This window comes from Pleurodeles waltl, chromosome 10 (assembly GCF_031143425.1).
Source record: "Pleurodeles waltl isolate 20211129_DDA chromosome 10, aPleWal1.hap1.20221129, whole genome shotgun sequence".
NCBI classification, from domain to species: domain Eukaryota; kingdom Metazoa; phylum Chordata; class Amphibia; order Caudata; family Salamandridae; genus Pleurodeles; species Pleurodeles waltl.
Window position 1 is genome coordinate 551,149,198 of NC_090449.1, and position 20,242 is coordinate 551,169,439.

Sequence of the window (20,242 nt, forward strand, 5' to 3'; positions counted from 1 at the left end):
GTAAAGGCCAATCCAGAACAGCAGACGCCACAGGCATTCAATCTAACCCGAAGGTTCTCAATTTCTTCTTTCTCTCATTTACATTTTAGTCTGCAGAAGACATTTGTTGCTGAAGTCTTGATAATGCCAAACACAGATTGTTGATGTTCTTTTCAAATAAAGCAACACAAAATGATGGAATTCATCTCATAATACTGAATCCATAAAGTGGCAAAAAATATCAGGACCACTGTACAACCCAAATCTCATTACAGGTTTTTCAAAATGATTAAATGGTGTGTGAAAGATTGTTTTCCTCTTATTCCTTTTCTTTACTCTCAGCAGATGATAAGCACCTCATAAATAAAGATTAGTAAAAACTCGTGCTCCATAGACTCCAAGATATCCTTAATGAGAGGCAAACAATTTTGCTCCTTGATTGTGATATGATTTAAGGCTCTGTAAGCTATCCAAGGTCAGAAGTCTTGGTCATTCCCTGCATCCAAAGAACAAAAGCACACCAGCAGATGGCAGCGATTTGTACAGTCAAGCCATTCTGAAAAGTCTCCTGTAAATACACCTTCAATGTCTCCTTCTCTTTCTTAGTTAGTCAATGCATAAGTGTTAAAGGAACCACAGTGCCAGGTTCAATTGGTATTACTTAGGAGGCGGCACTGAGCAAGTTTAGAAAAATGGAGAAGAAACATTAATGCAGTGGTAAAGAACAAATATTAGCTATCACTAAATTTGATGAGGACTCTTTATCTCTCAAACAGTAACCAATATGGTAGTATATAGTGTTCTTTATTGTACTGATTGACCTCTTTAGTACTAAGGCAGTGCTGGATATGTCCTTAGCACAACCTGTGAAGTACTAAGGATGTGTACAGTACATAAACCATTGGGTGATTAGAACCCTCTGGTGTTCACTCCAGAGTGATTTCCTCTTATATTCTTCTACTTTGGAATTTCCCCTTTCCCAAAGGGGATCCTTGCTTGGGGATTGCAACGGAAGACACTCACTGAGCAGGAATCTACCCACTAGCAGGAAGTTTGTTATTTTGGGTGGGGTGGGCAGGCATGAAAAATTGCTCCTTTCCCACCAAAGTCACCAACAGCTCTTCTGCCCCTACAATGTAGAGGGCAGATATGGGATTTAACTCCAGTCGGCCCTCCATGGGATTTACCCCTATTCTGACCTTGACGCTGGAGCAGAAAAACTGTTGGTGACTTTGGTGGACAAAAGAGCAAATTTATCATGCCTTGGGTCTGCTCCAACCGGCCAAATAATGAGCTCGGCATCTAGTAGGGATCACCCTCCTTTGGAAATCCTCGAGCATGGATCTACCCATTAGACACCAAGGTTGTTATTTTTTGTGGTGGAGCAGCCCCCAGGCATAATAAAATCTTACTTTTCCATCAAAGTCACCAAACAGCTTTTCTGCCCCCTCCCCAATGGAGGAGGTAGATTGGGCAATGTAACCCCAATCTTTTCATCCCATGGGGGTAGAAAGCAGCACTAGCCACCAGGCAAGATATTTGTTAAAGAAAAGGGCTGGCTAGTTCATTTGAAATCTCTCCACACTGGAGGGCAGAAAGAACTACCAGACACCAGGGATTACCATTGTATTTCAGATAATTTGAGGGGATATCCTGTACCGGTATTAACCTGCACTCCTGAGCCTAGGGTTCATACTGTATTTGTGCCCTGCCCTAGCAGGCAGAATTAGGGATTTTATCCTCATTCTACCCACTCCGAAGAGGCAAAAAGTATCACAAGCTATCAGGGATGATTATTTTAAAGAAACGAGGCGGGAAGGATGGGTCTCAATTGTCAGCAGGCCCCCTCTACTCAGAGCCACCTATAATGGTTTTGCCCCATTGGGTGGCAGATTGGGGGAGCTTACTCTTAATCTGGCCACATGAAGGGGGAAGAAAGCATCTCTAGAATCCAAGGATCACAATTGTATTTTGGAGTGGGGGGCTGCCCATACTGGTATTAGACTCCACCCCTCCACCCCAGGGAGCTAAACAGTCTTTCTGCCCCCGAAAGTCAAATTTGAAAATTTACCTCAAACTGTTCATCCCAAGGGGACAAAAAGCATCTAGATACCAGGAAGCATTTTTTTTTTTTAAACGGGTGGGGGAACCAATCCAAATGAGCGTCATGCCAGTACCCCGACTCCTGGGCAAAAAGCCCCACTAGACACCTGTTTGTTGTATGTGTTCAAAATAATTAAACTTCAAGGTAATAGCTCTAAAATCTTCAGAGTTAATGCATGAATTTTAGATAGGACAAGTCGGTAAGAACAAGAGGAAGTCCGTGCTCACCTTTTCCTACTTATCCTGCCTGCATTTCATTCACTAATTTTGAGAAAATTAGAGTTATATCTATTACCTTTTTACACCTCAAACTAAAAGACAAAGAACCTGGACCATAGCTCTGGATCACTGACACAATATTGTGGTAACCAATGTCGTTGACAGAAATATCATGTCAAAATATAATTTACCACAATATTGTGCTCCTATATGCACAAAAGTATTGATAAAAAAATAGCATTGACACTAATATCATCCCAAAATAGTATCGATTTTTTACTATAAATAGAGTTGAAATTAGTAAATTCTAAATATTTTAATATAGAAATGTAATATATTCTACTTATATTTCATAGTAAATCTAAAAATATGCTTATATAAAGACACAAACACATTTATACATATTCTATAGGCAGACACGATCAGTTATGGCTATGTTTTTACAAAGGAGCACTATCCATTTTTGTCTGGGGGCAGTATATCTGGGGCAAAAGAAAGGCAGATGCTCTGCTGATTCATCAGCCAGGTGACAGAGTTTACACTTTTTGTCTCTCTCTATCGAAGAAGCCCAACCTGCAGTAAAAAGAGCTGTAGGCAACATGCCATATCTAAATTGCAAAAATAGTGAACATCCATGGCCTAATCACATCCAGAAAGGCCTCTATGGAGGGTTAACACTTGTGCTGGTGGAAATCTCTAGCCAGTGGGCCGCTGTAACCAGACTGAAAATTTCGAAGGGAAACAATCTCCCAAAATTTCCACTTTTCAATATGCGCAGCATTTCGTGGCATTGTTTCAGGAGAAGCCAAAATTCTGTGAGATCTAACATTGCTCAAGTGGACCTCACTTTCCTCAACCATCCTACTTTCTCTGCCGCAGACGTCTTAAAATATCACTGAGGCCAGCCCTGTAATTGTGCCATTCATTTGTTCTCCATACATGAATCCAATAAAGCAGAGGTTCTTCAACTGTCACATCTAATATTGAATGTATTCCTGGATCAAATCTGAGAGAAATCAAAGGAGTGCACCCTGGGATATTCCTAAGAAAGTTGTTTTCCTGTACGGCAAGAGCTTTTAAATTGCTAGGGCCCCAAAGCTTGGCCCAGTAGAGGGCTGCTCCCCTCGCCTGCATTTTATACATATGTATAGTGGGGTTTACTGGGAAATACTATGCTTTATTTGCCATCCTGACTATTGCAGCCCCTCTATAACTGATGGCATGCAAAAGTTTCATTAGTCGAGCTCCCTAGGTGCCTGAGTCTGCTAGTCTCATTCCTAAATAATCAAATTCACTGACTCTTTCTAAGGTTTCAGTATTATGGTTACCTTGGTATTCACTTTCCTCCTCCTAGTGAAGGTCATCAGCTTGGTTTTAATTGCATTTATCTCTAGCCCAAAATCCTTATAAAATTCACAAAAATAATCCACAAAATACTGGAGACCCCTCCTGGTCTTAGCAAGGAAAAGAGTATAAAGAAGGCTGGTTAGTTTTTGCATGCTAAAGTGGAAGAGTCATTGACACACCTACTCAAATATCTAATACAAATGTTAATAATACATAAGAGAAAGAGAGTGGGTGCCAAGACACATCCATGACAAACTTCCCTCTCAAACCTTGCTCAATCAATTAACTCCCCCTTGTTACCATACCTAATATGTTCAAATGTGTCCTCGTGCGGAAGGACAGTGCAGTCAAGCAAGTCTAACGTAACCCCCATCTCTTGTAGTGTTCTTCAAAGCTTCTTTCTCTGTACTAGGTCGGAGGCTGCAAGAAGATCTATGAAAGCCACAGACCAATCCCCCCTACTATGTCTATGGCCTTCCATTTAGTCAAAACAAATCTAAAAACCTAATCAACAGCATTGGTCAATGGCCTGAAGCCTACCTGCAGGCTTGAAGTGGCGTCACTTCCCTCAATTGATTCCAATAACCGGTACAAAGTCTGTTTACAGAAAATCTTCTGTAGGTTTTCTAGCAGACTAATTGGCCGAAAGTTGGACGGGATGCTGGGGTTATCTTTTGTAAAAATAGGCACTATTTGAGCCTCCTTGGATGTAAGTTTAATCGGAGCTCCAGCTGCAACCGCATTAAGATTAGCATTAATATAAGGGACCCAATCATTTGTATAGCATTTATAGAGACCCCCTGGTACTTTATCAAGACCTGGGGTTTTGCCCAACTGAAGTGAGTAAACAGCCAATGGAGTTTCAGCGACTGTAAATTCCAGGGTGGCTGTCGCCTCCTTCCTGGATGAGATGACATGCTCATTCTGTGACTCCCCAGAAATTGAATAAAGGGAGGTGAAGTGTGCCATCCATTTGCCTGGCAATATTGAGGATCCAGAAGGGGATAGTGTATCCCAGTGACAATTGTTTACCAATTTCCAGAAATTGCTCTGGTCATTTCTTCTAGCTTCCTCAAGTAAATCATCCCAGCATTCATTCTCCCACTGTTGCCTTGCTCGGACTAGTCCTGCCTGTAATCTGCTCTGGTTAACCAAATCTCATTTCTTCCACTTCCTTTAATTGCCTTCAACAGGTTGGTCTTGGCTACTCTGCACCTTTTGGTGAACCACCTGTTTCCCTATTGTATCAGACACAAAAAGAGTACCAAGAAAGTTGTAAAAGCTCATATGCTCTCCAACTATCCTCCTGTGGTCTTCCCAAAATGAGTCCATGGCTTCCATATTTTAGGCTAGCGTCTGGTATAAGATGACAATAGTGGTTGGGGTGTATCCTACAGCATCCCATTTAACATTCGTTCTGTTATTAGTCAACTTAAGCTGCTGGGCAAAACCATTTGGGACTCCAGCATCAATACAGAGGAAGAGATTGCAGTTGGTAAGTATAAGTGGGTTGTGATCACTCTCTTCATGGACCCTTACCTCCATCTCTTCCATATATTCTCATAGTTTGGGCATCAAGAAGTACATAATCTATATGGATCTCACAGCTCACTCGTCGGAATATGGGGGTCAAGTGGGCATCCGAGTGCCAGCACCCATTACAGGTCTGGAGCCCTTGTGTCAAAGTAATGTCCATTAACTGCAGCGCTACTCTGGTTAACAGGACGTGAATAGTTCAGATATCCACCACAGTCTGTCCTTATCCACACAATGTTCCTGGGCTACTGAATAGGCCTCAAAGGTAGTACTGACATCCACTACCACTATCAAATAATAGACTCAAAAGTTCAAAAGTAAATTGTCTAATTTACACGTTTCTGATTCTATACTCCCCCACACTTCTGTTGTATAGATTGATTAGTACCACAGAAACCTCTTTGTCAATTTCTAAGACTAGACCTTGCAGATTGTCTGGCCCCAGATCCAGTTCACTCACAGTACATTTAGGGACCCACTGATCCAGATTAGTAATCCTCCCAAAGCCCGCCCAGCTGTTGTCCTTTGAGTAGGCACCCAGTAACTTTTAAAACCGAAACCTACACTTGGTTTCCAGGCCCATGTTTCCTGAAAGGTACAGATCTGGTGTTTGTCCATAAAAACCACAACTCCGGGTTTGCAAGTTTCAACGGTGAAGGAGAATAGGATGAATTGAGGTCATTGGATGAGATTCCTGCACTTTGGTGGGAAAAATAACAGTACCATTTTGAATCTCTATATGCAGCCTCCCACCAGTGAGGGAGGAGATGAGACACCTTGGCTGTTTACCCCTCAGCGTCAGTCCACCTCTGACAGGAAGCAACAACACCTATGTTGATAATTCCCTTGATGACGTCGATAATTTTCTTTGTATTGGCATGCAGTATTCTGCCAGTGACCTTGCTGATCCCTGAGAGGCTGAACAAAACCTGACCTGAAGTGAAATGCCCCTATACCTTGGACCCACCTTGTGGCAATTGATGAAAATTTGCTTGACCCTCATGGGAGAATCAAAATTGATAAGGATGCACTTTCCCTCACATTGCTTGGACAGCGTGCCCACCCATTCCACCCTTCTCACCATAAGTATAATCGATGCTACATGGGAAGGAAAGTCTGCATTGACATGAAGTCAAAGGAGCACCTTGTTTTTCAATTCGATAAAGGATTATGTTGCACTAGAATACAAACTAGGTACATTAACCAATACGGCTATCAAGGGGCTTGCTTCTGGAGGGAGGTGAGGTATGCTAAGCCCTAATCTCCTCTTGCCATTCCCCTTAGTGCCATTATGCTTTACACCACTCTGTTGATTCATGCCCCTGAGTTCACCTCATTATGACGAGGATCAGATCCACTCAAGGTGCCCACCTGAAGGTCTGAAACACCCAAGTTGACATTTCATATGGGAATATTTGCATAAGGCTCAGTTTCATTGCTACTTATCACTGAAGCCAAATCTGAATATAACAGAGAGGGCACAGGGTGTGATGTTTGAGACAGTTCAGTAAATAACAAAGAAGGTGCTCTGTAGGGCACAGACTTTGACACAGGTTCATGTGTCGCGTGGGCTCTCATTATCCTAAATGAGACTACTGGATTTCTAGGCAGCAGGATCGATAACAGTGTGGGGGACTGAGTCTAACCCACGTGTAAGGAACTCTGTCACCCTAAATCCGGTTTTTGCTCCAGCTAACTAGCAGTGCCTCATTTCTCCCACGGGGAAGAGATGATTGGGCAGCCGAGCGCATGACATCTTTGGAACTTCTCAGGGAAGTCGTGGTCACTCAGATCCAAACCAACTCTCCCATTTACAGTATGATCTCATATACAAATGACAAAGGCAGTATAGGTTTTATATAATGTTTTAATAAACCGACTGCATTTTAGATAATAAGGCGTGAGCCGCAATAACCAGAACCATACAACACAGTAGGATTGAAATAGTCACCAGGAGAGTAAAACATAAGAACAAAGCTATCATCGTGTCTATTAGTTTCTACTCTCCCTCTGCTTGATCTATTTCGAGCACAGGATGTTAAGCTTCTAGCTTGCCTTTCTGAATCACTGGGGAGACATCAGCCCTCATACCTGAGCAAAGGCCTGTGATCTTGGTTCAGCATCTGCAACGAGGCAGTCAGCGTCTAGTTGTGGTTCCCTGGTCGGAATCTCCCTCTTGCATGTATTGGGACAAGGAAGTGATTTTATAACTAACATGTCAGCGTGATCACAAAATGTCCCTACGCAGGAATGCCAAAGACTAAACTCCTACCACGTCTATCGGCAATGAACCAGACTGTATCCTTGACTGAAGCACAGAGTGAACAGGAATGTGTTATGGACAACTCCAGTGCTGAAGTAGGCTAAACAGTGTGATATGAATAAAAAACAAGACCGTAGAACTGGCTATTTGAAAAATAACAGTACGAAGCCTAATAAAAAGCATCTAGAGCAAAGTGCACAGAGGCTCTAAGCTGCAAGCAAATGAATAAAATACATCCAGGTCAAAGTGCACAAAGGCCTAAAGCCCGAAGCTAATGCGCAAAGGATACGTAAAACTAACCACACTACACCCTCCCCTTGTCGGTAGCAAGTGGTTCCAATAATATAAAAGTATGCCCCAGATATAAACAATACATAAAAGTTCATATATTTCGACAAGGTCAGAAGACAACAAAGCCATAAATTTAGGAAACATGTGACGATAAAGCCAAATTCAATATAATGTCAATTTTGCAGGAAAGGAAAAAAAAAATCCAATTGTCAGACAGAAGCAATAGAAAGCAGGAGTTCCTCCACTTCGATATATGTCAATATCGGAAGATCCACGCCACAAAGTACCATGGAGCAGGTGTGTTCCAAAGCCCCAAAACCATTCAGGGCGGCACCCCCTGCAGGGCCTATGAATGAGACAATACCATCTTCCTCCAGGAAGGGAATCTCATAAACTGCCTCACGAAGCAAACGCAACCGTAGTGCACAAGTCTGGGAATGAGCCCTAATCGGGAACATCAACAGATCAGTTTCGACCACTGGAGGGCGCTGCAGTGAGAGACAGAAAGCCAGTGCATGTTCAAACGAGCACCAAAGGCACCGAAACACGGGTTGCACACAATCCAAAACTGGTCGGAATGACAGAGACCAGTCATACTCCAAATGTCCCAGGAGTGTTGCTCCAAAATGCTGCATCATGCGTTCACGACACAGCTGCGCTGACAGGAGCAGCAATATAGGATCTCGTCGTGGCGGGACAGCCATTGCGAAAAAATAGCAACAATAGCAAGACTCCACCCAATAAAGCCAAAGTAATCGGGAAACCCACAAAAATGCTTCCGAAAATAGAGTGTATAGCTGAAGGTATCAAACCAAATATGGAAGAGAAGGTATGAGCAAAACCAACACCAACGGCTTTGAAAAAATGTGCAAATCCAGCAGTGCTGGACGCATTAAATATACGTCCCACAAGTTCACCAAAGTGACTCGGAAAGTTAGTATTCAAAAGGGACTCTATTTCCGCAGATGACCTTGCCACCTGTAGTGCGTAGGTCTCGCTAGCAGATGTAAGGGCCACATGCTTTTGAAACAATAAAGCCTTCAGTCGACTCAACTTGTCAAAATTAACCTTGGAAGTAGCAATATGAGGCCAGATGTCCGCTACCTCCCTAATTTGAGTGGGGGGAAACAACACATTCCCGCAGCACGTAACGGCCTTGGTGACAACAACAACGTAAACTATTCCGGCACGCATGTCACAGCAGCGTTCGCTGTTAAGAACAATGTAACTGCCGTTAGAAAGCACCTGGAAAGTGTTTTTAATAACCGGGACTGGAACTCCCTTCAGATAACAAGCTAAGTTAGCAATCGAAGCATTACACGCTGTTTACAAACCATGGAATGGCTGACAAAAGTTTTGCATTCACTACTGCTAAGAAAAACCTCCCTCAAACCATTAATACATCTGTATAGAAAGGGAAGCTCCCACACCTCGTGTATGTAACTGTCTCCCAACCGTTCATATCTACCCACCGGAATGTGCTTCAAACAAGAAGTAAATTGCAGAGTGGAGATAGGCAGAATAATTACCCCATGAATCAACCACTCAGCTGACGGAATCTCAGCAACCGTGAAAGGCAGTTTTTCCAATTTTTCAATATTCAACATGACATACGTCGCTTCCTTTTTAGCCATCAGCTGTTGTTGACGAGTTAAATTAAAGGAGACAAAGATCTCTCTGGCACGAATGTGCTGCCACGGAACGCGACCTGCCTTCAAGGTCTGAAGGGTCCAACCCAACTGCATGATGGACCGCGTCTGACTCTGCCCATGATATAAAGAAGACATATCTAATTTAATAATGTCTATAGCAGAGGAAACGATGCTGTCAATTGTGTAAACACGGTCAGAAAGTGTATGCATGCCATTATCTACAACAGACAAAGCCTGCATCAGGTTTTCCTGATCAATTTGCCTCAACCGGGACGCTGCCTCCTGCTGTGAAAGCTTCCAAATCTCATTATATACTTCGTATAAAAACCGTTTCTTCCGTGGTACCCTAGGCCCTGACAAAAAATCTTGTAAGTCAGTATCATTAGACAGTAACGTGAGATGTGATTTAACTGCATCCAGCGTGGACGACTTCAACCATTGCTTTCCCACGCTGTATGTAGTTATGATATCAGCATGTTCTGGTGAAATATAACGAGGGTCTGCCCTACGAGTGCTGAACCCCCCTGAAGAGGTGACAAAACATTGATGACACTTATTAGTGTCTACAGGCCATAATAACCACCCGCCCGGATGTACCAATGAAGTGTTAAGCATACCATTCTGGACCCAGTGTGTAAACTCACTAAACGTAGAATTAACATATCGCTGCCAATTGTTCAATTTGGAAGGGACAGGTACACTAGGCAAATGTAACTCTCTAATCGTTGCCAAACCCAAACAGCTAGTCTGTTGAACCGTGTCATTGAGGAAAATCATCTGCACAGGGATAATCCATGCTCTAAATAATGTCTCCCTGCCTTGCATTTTCCAATTTTTCGTGCCCCAGACACTTTTCAAATCAACAGTTTTAAACCAATATTCATACCCCTCAACCGAAAGTTTAGACACAAACAAATTTGAATACAGTAATTTAGTATCGGTCAATAACATTTGCTTATTAGCATACAGAGTAACTTTAAAATAGTAAGACTTAGCAGTTTGTTGATTATGCCCTGAAAAGTATGCAAATTTATCATAATACGTTATTGAACTCCCTTGTGGAGGAGTTGGGCAATGTTCCCATTGCACATAATCAAATATGGACTTAGGGCTACTTGCTTTATGAATAAAGTGGTGTCCATAATAGTTGTAGCAAAACATGTCATCATGATTATCTCTAAATAGGTAAGCATCTTCATCGTCATAGACAGTATAATATTGCAAGTCTGTCAGCATAGAATCTACTGTCTTCACATCCCAATCATCAGAAACAATGCCTGGTATAACAATATCATTCATTGATAACTTGAGGAAATATACGGTATTTGAATCAATTCGGTGGGACCATATATATCAAACATTACTTTATCCCACACAATCCCATCTGGAATCGGTATTGCAGAAATGTTTACATTGGACAAGTCTCTTCGAACCATATGAGATGAAAAATGTGGTTTTAACACAGTCTCCACGTGCTCAATGTCAGATCGTTCAGGAAGAAAATGACCATCTATTACTAGAAAAAAAGTAACCACAAATCCCAACCACAAAAAAAGAGTCATAACAGCCATAAAAAGCCACAAATAGTTCCAAGGAAAAACAAAATATGTGCGTTTAAGCCAACACAGCAGCTTACGTGGACCTCGGACTGAAGACATTGAGGACGAGGAGCCGGACACTGCATCATCAGTGTCGTTGAAGCAGCCAGAGGCAGTTCTTGCAAAAGGTGCAACTGTGAACAAAGAAGCAGATGGATGCTCTCGCCTTGGCACACTATAAACCACATGTTCAGAAACATCAGTAGAACGTACAGCAACTTGATCAAAAGATTCCAAATTAATCGTCGTCTGTGGAACAATCGCAAGATCATCTTCAACCCTCCCCAAGCTCGGAGAAGAAACAGCGTCGGTGTAAATCACCTGCAGCGGGACTTCTTCCCCAGTAGTGAGAGGGATTCCGGAACTACTGGGTGTCCTTCTTGGTCTGCTGTGCAGAATCGGCCACATATTGTAACTTGACATTATCAATGGAAACAAAGCGATTTCCTTTGGCCCCTTGCAGCGGCGGTAAAATCACAGTTCTCGTGCCGCTAACCCCTAACACAGGGACAGGCGCTCGATAAGAAGGACCAAATTCTTTATTTACTGCGACCTTTTCACGCACTAGATCCCCAATCCTGGGTATCCAACCAGTAGGAGTTACTGGCTCATCCTTAATTCCTGAGGAGGCAGCACTTGCAGAAGAGTTATCTTCACAGAATTGTTGTAAATCCTGCAAAACAGTACACGATCATTTACGTCAAAGGGCGTATCCGCCGCCTCCACACCAGGACCATCTAGATCAGGAACATACATTTGTGTTCCAAACAGGCACTCATATGAAGTACGACCCCCCAGTGACCTTCTAGGCAAGTTATTAAGTGCTCTCTGTACTCCATACAGGTGGGCTAGCCAACTACGACCCGTACCTATAACCCTGGCCGTCAAGGATTGCTTTAAATTACGATTTAAACGCTCCACAACAGAATTTCCCTCGGGATGAAATGGAGACGAGAATTGGAGTTGGACCCCCAACGAAGCCATGGTGTCCCTGAATGCCTTAGAGGCAAAAGCAGGGCCCTGGTCCGAATGAAAAGGCGCAACTGCAAATGTATCGACAAAGATGCGCAAATCTTTAATAACAGTCCGAGCGTCAGCCGAGCGTTGTGGCCAGACCCACACAAATCTGGAGCACGAATCTACAGCAACCAAAATATATTTGTGTGCACTGTCTGGGGTCAACGGACCACAACAATCCAAGTACACACACTGTAAAGGTTTGTTTGAAATTAGAAGGGGCGTCTGCTGCGGGCGTCTAGCCGATGAAGCTTTAATCTGTTAACAAACATCACAACAAAGGACATATTGCTTTGTCTCTTTATAGAGACCAGGCCACCAGTAACGAGCCTGTAAGAGCGAAATAGTGGCAGCCACACCAGCATGTGCAGATGCCGCCCCCTCATGTGCTGCAGAAATTAATCGAGGTCTCTCAATTTTATTTGGTAAATCACGTACACCAATGCCTGGAATTATTAACAACAGCATTGAATGCACTACTCAAGCAGTAACGATACTTAGAAGGAAATCCTTTAGGAAATGGCGTGCCATCAGCCGTAGCTTTTATGGCAGCCGAAATCTCTGTGTCTGGTTTGGAACTCGAACGAGTCACTGCGGCCACAGTGGCAACAGCCACTGCCGACTTTGCGGCTTCATCAGCCAAAGTATTCCCAGCAACGTGTATCCCAACGCGCTGGTGTCCAAGTGTATGCACAACATGGACCTTAGGAAGCGTTCCTTTCAGATCCGCAAACATACCCCACAACAATTTGTGTTTAATGGTGTTGCCCTTAGAATCTCTAAACCCATTCAACTTCCAATAATGTAGATATTCATTGAAAGACTGAACACAGTAGTAGGAGTCACAGACCAGCAAGGTTAAAATCGCCGGATCCGCGTGCTCCAATGCTAACAATAGAGCTTTGAGCTCAGCCAGCTGTGCCATGCAATCTCCCAAGGTTTTAGTATAAGTATGTCGGGGCAGAACACATCCCCCTCCAAAGTGCCGCTCACCACCGCACATGCAGCAGAATACTGTTGTTTAGTCCCAACTGCTGGTTGCGCATAGCCATCGGTATACATGACCACCTGATATTGGTCAATAGGCAATGTGCCAGCAGGAACTGGGTACTCCATTTCATATTGAAGAAATTCTTGAGTCTGCAGTTTAGGGTCAAATATATATTCTACATCAGTGGCTGTCAAAGACGTAGCCCATTGTATCCATCGCGGGTGTAAAGCTTTCAAATTAGGAACACTCGCTTTTGTAACAGCCTCTAAGGCCGGTATCGGGGAAACGACAATGATGCGTTGGCCCTGGACAAGCGATCTTTCTTTAATCACAGCCATCTGTACTGCAGTGAGTATTTTCTCAGTCTGTGCAAATCGTTGTTCTGCAGCAGAATACAAGTGGGACTTGTATGCAATCGGGACTGTCTCACCCTCATTAAAGGTGACATACGTAAACCCAACAGCCCCAGGTATCACCCTGATGACTAAATGTGCCTTATTGTCCCGTGTGTGTAAGTGTTTAACTGCTAAGAGATCAGTTTGCAAATCTCGTAGTATATGTGTATGCTCAATCGTCCAAAATCTATTCGAAAAATTCGGACGAATCAACTAGTATAAGGGTTTTATACACGTAGCATATTCAGGAATGTAAGTTCTGCCAAAATTCAGAAACCCCAACAATGACTGGAGCTTCCGAACCGTATTAGGAGGCTTCAATTGAGCACATTTCTCCAAAAAATGTGGTGCTAAGCTCCTGCCCTCACTCGACAACTCATATCCCAGGAAAATGACGCTGAGGAAGGCAATCTTCGATTTCTTAAAATTAAACTTATAGCCAATTTCAGCAAACCCCACAACAATGCGTGATACACGCCTTAGATGTTGCAGAATCTCATCGTCTGTCAGATATATGTCATCAACATATGATAACGCTTCAGGGTACAACTCGTGCAGAATTTCAGTTACACGAGCCAAAAACAGTCCTGGGCTATTCTTATACCCCTGAGGCAAACGACAAAACTTTTTCTGAGAGCCAAACGCACTGAAACCGGTATAGTCCCGACTTTCGGGCGCTATATTTTGGCAGAAAAATCCATTCGAGATATCTAACGTTGTTTTGTATTTTTTACGCACTATATTACTCATAAGCGCTGCGCTATGTGAATTCTGTATTGCATATGTGCGTGTATGACCATTTAAATGTCTGTAATCCACCACTATCCTATATGAATGGTCCGGTTTAGCAACCGGAAATAAGGGATTATTCATCGGCGAGACACAGGGCTCAATTACACCCTGGTACTCCAATTGTGTAAGAATATTCCTAACCGATGCCCTTGCTTCAAATTCGATAGGATACTGTGGCTGCAACTGAGGTTCGCCCTTTATTGGAATTACATGATAAGGTGATTGTCTATCCCACCCCACATTATTTCTATATAGAGCGGGGGCCTGTGCAAGAGCCCATAATTTACTATAGGACTCCGCTAGTTCTCTCGGAACAAGTGGTGAGAAGGAAGGTATAATAACCTCTTCCCCCACTGGACAGTCGCGAACAAAGTCAGGCATCCAATCTTGTTCGGCCAGCAGAACATCATATGATTTTACCACATGTTCCCAAAAGATGGCGTGTACAATGCGGTCAATGTCCCCTTCTAATTGCAGAGTCACCTTATATACTCTATCAGGATCAGAGACTCGCATATCCGCCGTTTCGACTTGTATGAAGTCATCAGTTGCTTTCACTTCCAGATGCTCTAGAAGACTCCGGCGAACTATTGTGACCTCTGCCGCGCTGTCCAACAGTGCCAACGCCCATGTCTTGTTCGTCAAGAGAACTCTCTTCTTGAGCGGCATGTCTAACTGAGACTGCTGCCACTTTCTTCTTTTTAAATTGCTGTTTTTGTTGCTGCGGTTTCTCTTCTTGTTTGATAGAAACCTCCGTTGGGCGTTGTGAATCCTGTCTTGGTTTCACGTACTCGGTTCTCCGCTCTGACCACCCACCTCTCTCACTTCTCTTCTCTGTGGAGTCCTGAAAGGAACGAGATTGGCGTGTATCAGTATATTGATATCTTTCAGGCGTCTTCAAATTATCCCTATTCCTGAGATTATACCTATTCTGCGGGGTCTCTGGTTGCGGAGACTGTCCCCCATCTTTCATCGGTGTTTGCTTTTTCTTTTCCCAGCGATTTTTAGTACCCTCAGGTTGATGTTGTTTAGCATTATCTTTATTATTTTTACCCTGTAATTGGGGTTTTTGCGGTCTAGTCCCTAGACTATCGCGACCAATACTGGAATATGTCTCTGCTATTATTCTCGGAAGTTCCCGCTCCTGATTAATCTGCGGAACGTCCCGAAGACGCATTCGCACTGCTAGTGCTACTGCCTCTCCCTTGAGATTACTCAAAATAATAGAAGAAACTGCGGCAAAATTGCCCATTAACTGCATGCCCAAATCTAAGGCAGGGGCAGCCCCATATTCATCTTGAATTTGTTTAAGCACTTCCGGTAAATTAGCTAATGTTGGTGTACCTTGTGCCGTAGTGTAGAGCGAGGCAAACACTGTGCCCCAGGTATTACAAAGGTCCACCGGAGGAACCATCCCATACGGCAAACACCTCGTCAATATTCTATGTTTATCCTGAGGTCCCGTATGGGGAAATACTGCTTCCAGCGTATTAATTTTCTGCGCCAGCGAAAATGGAGTCTCCTCCCGTTTAGCTGGTATTTTACCCATAATTGAGTGCACAGTGGCTGGATTAATACCCGGAACCACTGCTTGTGGGTACGCCGGAGCAGCACGCGCTGCGTTTGTATTTAGTGTATGCATTACAAACTGAACTAATTGTCTATATGTAGCCGTTAAGTCTGTATATAAACGACGAACTTCAGCCACTGTCAATTGAGCAGCCGCAGGATGTGGTGTATATGTAGCCAATAAAGGCCAGGTAGGACCATCATTACTTAGTGGACCTAACTTAACTTGTGCTACTGTGTGTGGGAGGGCGCCATCAAGCCAATTATGGTGTTCTTGATAAGATAAAGGTATCTCTAAATATGCAATATACCCTGTATTGTCCAGGGACATTCGCAACAGTGTATTCGTGAAAAGTGTTTGTACCCCCATCAACTGCTGGAAATACGACCCAAGAATAAAAAAGTGCTGTTCAAAAGTGACCGGACCCCCTTGGACCGTCAGTCCATGTGCCACCAGATGTCCTGTGAGCGGTTGTCGCATATTGATTGCTATATTCACTACATTAGGATTTGCCATTTGTAAAAAATAGTACTAGGTCAAAGAAGGCACACCAATATCGGGGTTTTCCTTTTAAAGTTCAAGCTTGAACAACCAACCACTAAGTAATAGGATGTACCTATCCCGTGGCGGCGGAAATCCTCAGCCCCACGGACGTCTCCGCTTACGGAACCGAGTAGTCAAAATATATATGAGACTGAGAGAGTCAGCCGGACCTAAATATTAGAGCCAGACCAATCGTTGGCGGCGCCATGTCGCGTGGACTCTCTTTATCCTAAATGAGACTACTGGATTTCTAGGCAGCAGGATTGATAACAGTGTGGGGGACTGAGTCTAACCCACGTGTAAGGAACTCTGTCACCCTAAATCCGGTTTTTGCTCCGGCTAACTAGCAGTGCCTCATTTCTCCCACGGGGAAGAGATGATTGGGCAGCTGAGCGCATGACATCTTTGGAACTTCTCAGGGAAGTCGTGGTCACTCAGATCCAAACCAACTCTCTCCTTTACAGTATGATCTCATATACAAATGACAAGGGCAGTATAAGTTTTATATAATGTTTTAATAAAACGACTGCATTTTAGATAATAAGGCGTGAGCCGCAATAACCAGAACCATACAACACAGTAGGATTGAAATAGTCACCAGGAGAGTAAAACATAAGAACAAAGCTATCATCGTGTTTCTACTCTCCCTCTGCTTGATCTATTTCGAGCACAGCATGTTAAGCTTCTAGCTTGCCTTTCTGAATCACTGGGGAGACATCAGCCCTCATACCTGAGCAAAGGCCTGTGATCTTGGTTCAGCATCTGCAACGAGGCAGTCAGCGTCTAGTTGTGGTTCCCTGGTCGGAATCTCCCTCTTGCGTGTATTGGGACAAGGAAGTGATTTTATAACTAACATGTCAGCGTGATCACAAAATGTCCCTACGCAGGAATGCCAAAGACTAAACTCCTACCACGTCTATCGGCAATGTACCTTGACTGAAGCACAGAGTGAACAGGAATGTGTTATGGAGAACTCCAGTGCTGAAGTAGGCTAAACAGTGTGATATGAATAAAAAACAAGACCGTAGAACTGGCTATTTGAAAAATAACAGTACGAAGCCTAATAAAAAGCATCTAGAGCAAAGTGCACAGAGGCTCTAAGCTGCAAGCAAATGAATAAAATACATCCAGGGCAAAGTGCACAAAGGCCTAAAGCCTGAAGCTAATGCGCAAAGGATAAAACTAACCACACTACACATGTTTCAATGATTTGGTGAGGTTACCCAATGCCTTTTTGACAGCAGAAACGCGATGTAGAACAGGTCTCAGACTTTTCTCAAGTTCCTCAAAAAACCTTTCTATAAGTGGGGAAAGTGTACCTTCAGGTCGCCGTTTGAAATTTGATGGTGGATATCTAGTATTATACGTGGGCATTTGATCTTTGTACTTTTTTTCACCCTTTTCCTTTTTCTTTCATGTCCACACAGACAGGCTGCTGGATTGTTAAATCAGTCCCCTTTCTTGTGAGTGCTTCTCGAACAGAAGGAGGGGGTCCCTGTGGCAAATTATCCTGGATGATAGGTTGGGAAAAAGTGGGAACCTTGCTGCATAAATCCATAGTTTGAGGGGAGTCCGAGTCTGAGGGTGTCTGAGTAGGAGGTAAAAGTGAAAGGCGCCTCTCAGCTGACTCAATCTCCCTCTCCAATGCACCAACCACCTTCCGTAAAAACCCATCCAACATATTGTTGGCTTTTATTTATCAGCTGGTGCTACAGGTTTACACTTCCCCATTTTGACCCCAAAATATATATTTTTTTAAACTTCAGATTTGCCGGCTAATAATATCTCCAGCTTAAGCTGCAACTTGAAGTCACTTACTGCAGCAACCTGGTTAAATGCAGATGAAAGGGGGGGTGGCCCAGTCTAGCCTCTTCTGGGCAATCCGGGCACACGCCTGGGTGCACCCCATGCAGCAGATCCGTTGTGTTGTTTTTATAGTGCCTCCGGGTGCTCAGGGTCCGATCAGGGCCTCCACCACGGGATATGCTGGGGGTTTGAGTCCCTCTCCAGCCCCATGAACAAACACTGTTCCGTGCTGTGGGTCAGGCAAGTGTTGTTTTTATAGTGCCTCAGGGTGCTTAGTGTCTGATCAGGACCTCCACCATGGGAAAGGCTGGGGGTTAGAGTCCCTCTCCACCACCACGAACAAACAGTGTCCCCCGCTGCGGGTCAGGTGCGTCATTTTTATAGCACCTTTGGGCACTCAGGGTCTGATCAGGGTCACCACCGCAGGAGATGCTGGGGGTTGTAGTCCCTCACCACCCCCACGGAAAAACAGTTATAGATATCCACAGACCTTGAAACCTGTCTCTATAGAATATGTAAGAGCAATCCCTCATGGATAGTACTGATAGCAGTGTCCAAAGTTTTATTCCTAGCTTCGACTATTCGGACATAAAGAACTTTTGGCACTAGTCTAAAACCTAGAGAAGTACTGTAATTTTCATTTTATTTTATTCAATGATCATTTTGCACTGCTCTTATGTGGACTATTGCTTTCCCTATATTAGGGTTTTTAAAAAAGGTCTATAATAATAATCCTTGCTCAGGGATGCTTTCTACTTTGATAACTTGTTGTATTTTCAAACTGTGTTTTTTACATATTGGATCTATATGCTTTTCTTTTATTGTGTTTGATGATGAAATTATTTATTTTGATTAATCAATAAACTTTGAACTTTGAAGATTTATACATATAAATGTGTAGAAGTGTATATATAGTGTATCATAATTAATAAAATATGTATTCAATATTCTGTTATGTTTTATATTTAAAATGTATTACTATGAAAATATATATGAAACAATTAATACAATTATACATACATTATATATTTTTCAGATTTTAAATGTAGCTTTCTAATATATATATATATATATGTATTATATATATATAATAAAAGATGAAATATATTAATAACATTAATATGATATATTATAAATATTTGTATTAATTATGTTACACCATATATATTAACATACAGAAAAATATAACAAATATAAACATTTGAATAAGTCATCAATCAAAATAGGATTGATTTGTTTTGTTTAAAATCATAAAAGCGTGTGGACACAATACTTAATATCATAAAAGGGCTCTAATCAATTATACTAAAATTACATGTGAACAGCAAGTGCAAATAACGCAAAAAGTACAGGCTCATCAAATCATAACAAGATCATTGTAGATATCCATAGCTTTCAATCAATCAATCGATAATCACTTTATGCAATATAAAAAAATATTTTCAACCATAAAAAACATATAAATACATATAAATACACAACATATCACAACCTCTTGAACCTCATAAACCCCCAAGTTATTTTTTTAAAGCAGTTAGGAGAAAGATTCCATTCAGAATTGCATTACTTGATTTGATAAGTTCATGATAGAGTAAAATTTATGTATCAACACTCACCAAGATTAAAAATTGACACTATTCCGCCAAGTTATAGCTCCCCTTAAAAAGGAACCAATCCCATTCCAGACCAGCGCATCAGAAGTCATGCTCAACCACATAAAGGCTGGGCGGTGCTGGGCAAAACCCCTATCCCTCAGGAGGGTGACTAAATAACGTTGCCTAAAAGGTGCATAAAACTCACAAAACATGGTAAGAGGAATTAAGGTCTGTGGGGATACACCAGCACACGGGCACAGTTTAATAGAATTCTGGTCAAACTGCCCTAACGGGAAGCACAAATTAGTTCTAATTGCCCCCAAACGAAATTGCGTGATGAGGGTCCTTTCCCATACATTTCTAATCTAATCTAATCTAATCTCCAGGAAGTAGGTCTCTGGGCCCTCCCCCATCTTTATCATAATAAAATCCCTCACTGATCTTTTCCTTAACTCCATCTCCTCCCTCTTGGCTATTAATATTTTGGAAAAATTCTCCTTCACCCATTTTTTTTCTGCAATAGATAGGCCCTCTGGTGCATCAAA